Genomic DNA, 5,839 nt, shown 5'->3' on the forward strand with positions numbered 1-5,839 from the left:
TTCATTTAACAAGAGCAACAGAAGCAGGATAAAAGTAAGATAAATGTGGGATAAAATGTTTGTCTACGCTGTCCAAGATGACAGAGATGTGCTGCACGTCAATCATAGTGTATATTTTCCGGTTGTTTTATCCACAGAAAATCTCGCATTTTTTTCATGTCCGTCCTTTCATTTAATTATGTGCTTTATTTGACATGATAGTCAGCATTCCTGATTGTGTATATATTTTTTAAATTAAAGTTACTGAATTGCAAAATGAAGAGTTTTTGTTTGTTTGTTTGTTTGTCTGTTTGTTTGTTTGTTTGTTTGTTTGTTTGATTGTTTGTTTGTTTGTTTGTTTGTTTGTTGTTTGTTTGTTTGTTTGTTTGTTTGTTTGTTTGTTTGTTTGTTTGTTTGTTTGTGCAACCTTTTGTCAGACACACTTTTTTGTTTGTATTTATTTGTTTGTTATTCATTAGTGTAAATCTTCAAAAGTTAGACCTCTGCCCACACGGATAATAGTCTGTAAAATTAAGATTGGGGTCTCTCGTGGCCTAGAGGTTAAGGTGTTGGCCTCTCAATCAAAGGTCCCCGATTCGAATCCGGGTAGCGACCGAAACATTTTCTTCTCTAAAATAATCTCCTTTCACCTGCTTTCCTGCTCTCTAGCAATGTTCTCTTGTCTGCTTTCGTTTACATTTTCTGCCCCCACTTCTTCGCCTCCTTTGTCCCCTCCTTTTGGCTCCTGACTCTTTCTACAACCTTCTACTGATTTTCCTTGGCTCATTCTTACTGCTGTCTTTCAGCCACACCCCTGATCTTCTGGTAGGAAAGATCTAAACCAAGCCTTCTCGGACAAGGGCGAAAAATCTCGGAGGTCCGTGTGCTAGTTGCGTATATCAAAGATCCCTTGATGGTCTAAAATCGATAAGAGTAGGCTTCGGCCGCCACCCGGGCAAAACTCAAAATTTCCTACCAACTAAAACTGTTAAATGTGTCTCAGGCGCTCATACAACCTAATGCGGTCCAGAGCGCCGTAAAATACTGACCAAAAAAAAAATTCGAATAAGATTTAACTCAGACATACATGCCAACTGTCCCACACTCGTTGACCGCGGGAAAATAATTAATAACATTTCCAATTTGCACCGATCTACACCAAGATTGAGAGGAACTATGTTTGATCATCTGGACGTCTCAATCTATGCTCAAATTTGAACTGATCAGACGAGCACCGCTTAATCAGCCATGTCTTGGAGTAAACCAGAAAAGTGATTTTTTTCTTCGTTAGAAAATACGTAGAATTCAAATCTGCAAAGAAGTTTCAAACCTGTTATTGCAGATAGTAGGAGTTAATTCCAGATTTAGATCTAGAGCACCTTCTGAAAGAGCAAATTGGGGCTGGTACAAACAGTTGAAAGTGAATGGATGTCTTTCAGAAAGCCATCAAGACACACAGTAATTATGAACAAAACGGTTCGAAATAAGTAAAAGTAATTGAGAAGCAGGTTTCACGTCAGTCATTATTAATTATTATGTCTGTCTATCAAGGAATAACCCCAGTCAGTGGGTGGTTGGCGGGTGCTCTGGTGTGGTTTGGTTCTTCTTTCCTATGAAACATCTATTGTTCTTATCTCCCCTTCTTCTTTTTTATGTTTGTAACCCTCTTGTACCACCTCTAATATGACCTTATAATATATGCAGCTGCCAGCGCCGAAAAACCTCTAACCCCCGGTAAGTGTTCTGTATAGAAAAAACAATGAGTGTGCGAGTAATTAAGATAGGTGGGACAAAGCGAGAATTTTCTACGGTCTGTTTGATTCAGGGAAGAGGCTCATGACTAACTGACTGGATAAGTTAATTCTGGAAAAGTTGTAACACAATTTTGTCACCCAATTCCAAACATAAAAGGAGGTTAACTCCAAGTAAAGGAGTGACACTTGTCTAATCGCTCTTAAAAAAACTAACACGGCGGGTCTGTAATAATTCCTTGCTCCGTGTATTATGGATTTGACCCATTCTGTTACTGCGTCTCGGCCATATTATGGGAGTACATCAGAGCGTGGCACTTTCGAGAAAAAAAATATCAAAATCGCGCACTATCAGAGACGCACACTTTTTTAAAATGAATATCGATACTATTAGGCCAGTTTGGACATTTTTCTCGATTTAAAAGAAAAAATCAACCTCTTTTTGTCTATATAAAACACAGTTCCGTGTGAATTTTACAGGAAAAAACATTGATTAAATCACAAAGCAATAATATGTCTTTTTTTTTTCAATGACTCTTTAGCTATTAAAGTTATCAAACTTTGGCGGCCATTTTCTCGCTAATTTCAAAACTGAAGCTAGGTGATCTCACTTCCTTTTGTTTGTTTTAGTTGTTGTTTTGTTGTTGTTGTTGTTTGTTTGGGGGGGGGGGTTGGGGGGGTTGGGGGGGCTGGGGGGGTTGGGGGGATTGTATACTTGTTGTTGTTGGGGTTTTTTTGGGGGGGTGGGGAGGGGGGGGGCTTGCAACTGAATAAGGTCATATAATCGCACGGGGCACACTGAACATTTTACCTTGGTAGGAATTTTGCCCCGGTGGCTGCCGCAGCCTACTCTTATCTATTTTAAACCACCAAGGGACCTTTTTACGGGTGCCCTTTGGGGGAATCGGGTCCAGTCGAGTCGGTTTGCCGGCCAGATTGAGAGAGCAAAGCGGCTATCGTGGCACAAGCCAATCGTGCCCGACTCGTCATCTCAAAAAGAAAACACGTCTGTTTTCAAGCAACCAGTCGGGCGATCGACTCGGGAAACTATCATAGCCGCGCACTTTCGAGAAAAAACTATCTAAGCCGCGCACTTTATGACGATATTGATACAATTAGATTGCCGATTCCACCCAACAGCGTCGACAATGACAATGACAATGACAATCTTTATTCATCTCGCAGGGAGAAATTTGTCTTGGTCGTTAACAATGGCAGTAGACGTTACAAAAGTTAGACTTAAAGGTGCACTCACGCAAATGTACAACAAGACAGGACATTAATCCAAGTAAATACATGTCTCACGGGCTGGGACAACCCGCTCCGTAAAACATTCATTCTCTCTCTCTCTCTCTCTCTCTCTCTCTCTCTCTCTCTCTCTCTCTCTCTTTGTTTCATTTGTAGCACTGTGTGTTCAGTAACCTCACTGCTGTTGATACGAAGGAATTTCTATATCTGTCTGTTCTTGCTTTTTTGGAAATGTATCGTTTACTGCGGGTCGATAGTTGAAATTCCGATGTCAGTGGGTGGCTATGGTCACTAAGCATTATTTCCGCCTTTTTTTTTTTAGAACGTTTGTCTTGTGCAGATATTCAAAGCTACTTAGGTCTCTACCAATTGTTCTTGCAGTCCCCTTGATAAAATTACTCTGTACAGCCACCATCCAAATATATTACAGTCCCCTTGACAAAATTACTTTGTACAGCCACCATCCAAATATAATATTAGTCTTTCTAGAAACGTTAGGGGACTTTCAAACTATTTCTATGACGAAACTAAAACACACAGATCAAACAGAAAGACACTACCAACAAAATGAAGGGAGAATGAATAAGAAACAAATGTTCGCACATGGACATGTCTCACTACTTCAATTTTTATCCTAAATAAACAAGATAGTGCTTCCCCAACATTTTAAGGATCGTCCCTGTCCTGTAGATGTTGTTTTTATACCTGAAAAGCCTTTTCATTCAATGCAAAATCTAATTGATATATGCTTGTCCCAAATTCAGTAAAATACAGAGGCTACTTTAGAGTGTTAGACGATATTGGTTTTGATAGTCAGAAATTTAATTGTATCGAAATCGTCAAAAAATGCGCGGCTTTGATAAAAAAAAAAAATTCCTGAAGTGCGCGGCTATGATGCTCTCTCATCGACTCGACCTAACCCGAACCGACCCCATCCGTAATATGCTCCCGGTTATACGTGCGCAATAATTTGTTCTCGGAACTTTCGAGATTTTTCGCCCTTATCTGAGAAGACTAGGTGTTAGATCTTACTTGCCAACAGATCAGTGGTGTGGTTGAAAGACAGCAGTAAGTGGGAGCCAAGGATTAGCAGTAGAAATACTGCAGAAAGAGTCACAAAACCAGAGGAGGGGCAAAGGGGGTGAAGGGATAGGGGTAGAAAGTGGAGACGAAAGCAGACTACAGAACATTGTTAGGTCTACTGCTGTATAAAACGTCTAGGTTGGCCACGATTAAAAGACTGAATGTGATGGAGTTTACAACTGCAGTGTGTGGGTGGGTGGGTGTGGACTGCTCTATTTTGCATTGTCAGTAAAATCAAAGAATGTTGCAGTGATGATGATTGACAAGAAAGTCGCCTTAGTGAGTGACCAGACGGGGCTATTTTCAAGAAATCAGGGGGCACCCCCCCCCCCCCCCCCCCTTCCTCTCCTGTTCTCTAGCAATGTTCTGTCGTCTGCTTTCGTCTCCTCTTTCTGCCTCCCACCCCCTCACCTCGTTTGCCCCCTCCTCTGGGCTCCTGACTCTTTTTACAACCTTTCTACTGCTACTCCTTGGCTCCTTCTTACTGCTGTCTTTCAGCCACACCCCTGATCTTCTGGTAGAAAAGATCTACACCTAGTCTTCTCGGACAAGAGCGAAAAATCTCAGAGGTCCCGTTTGCAAGTTACGCACTTTAATGATCCCTTGGTGGTATAAAATCGATAAGAGTAGGCTTCAGCCGCCACCGGGCAAAATTCAAAATGTCTACCAACTGAAAAACTGTTTAATGTGTCCCGCGCACGCATATGACCTCATGCCATAGAGTTATCTCCTTTTAAACTATAGTGACTATAATGTACATCTATGCCTCATGCAGTTGCGAAGGGCCATACAATACTAACCAACAAAAAAAAAAAGAAAGAAAGAAATTTAAATCTAATAACTACGATATTGTTATAAAACAGAAATTTTCAGTTGCGTTTCCCTACTGTCGGTAATAGTCAGATTTACAAGCATACATCACTAGCATTTTTCACCATTTTGGGGGTAAAAATAGAAATTGAAAGAAACTTTGCTGTGTGTATTGCCATGATCGGGGAAGCCAAATCCGACTGTGATGTAATGTTACACTGCAGGAATAAAACAACCAAAGCCGGTAGCGACATGCAACGGATTAAAAAATAAATCGTGTTATCAGTAACTCACACCGATAAAAGTCTTTCTTACTCTTACGTCATCAAACACTTTTGTTTCAAAGGTAGTTGTTGTTTTTTCCCTTCTGTTTCAGATAACTCGGGGATTAAATGCACATTAATGACATAATATATTATTATCACTAAACATTTCACAAAAACCCACAATGGTAATTGAGATTAGAACATGGATATTTTGCCACGGGGGACAAAACAATTAACGTCATGAACACGCCACACAGAGACGAGAGCCCCACGGCGTCATCGAGTGCTGAATACCGTGACTAATCCTCCAAATTGTCTTTGTTCGGCGCCCTGGGACGCTGAGTATGGTCATCTGACGCTTATTCCACACCTTAGAGTAATAGATTAAATAATCAAACTCAAAAAGACAGACCTAATCATTGTTATTCACATTCTCTTATAATTATGTCCATTTTTAATACTGAAATGTTATCACTGTTTCTACTCCCTCACATTTTTTTAGTCAACGATTGTCTGATACGAATAAGATCACTAAACATGACACTCGAAAAAGTGACATAGGACCCAAAAAAAAATCAAAAAAAAAAAACGCCTCTACATTAGAATCGAACCCACGTCTTCGGGGGGCAAACGAGTTAGCTTCAAAGTTAGCAATATAACTCGCGGATGATTATCTTCCTTGCTGCATTTTGAAGATCACAC

Source organism: Aplysia californica, unplaced genomic scaffold (assembly GCF_000002075.1).
Source record: "Aplysia californica isolate F4 #8 unplaced genomic scaffold, AplCal3.0 scaffold00226, whole genome shotgun sequence".
NCBI classification, from domain to species: Eukaryota; Metazoa; Mollusca; class Gastropoda; order Aplysiida; family Aplysiidae; genus Aplysia; species Aplysia californica.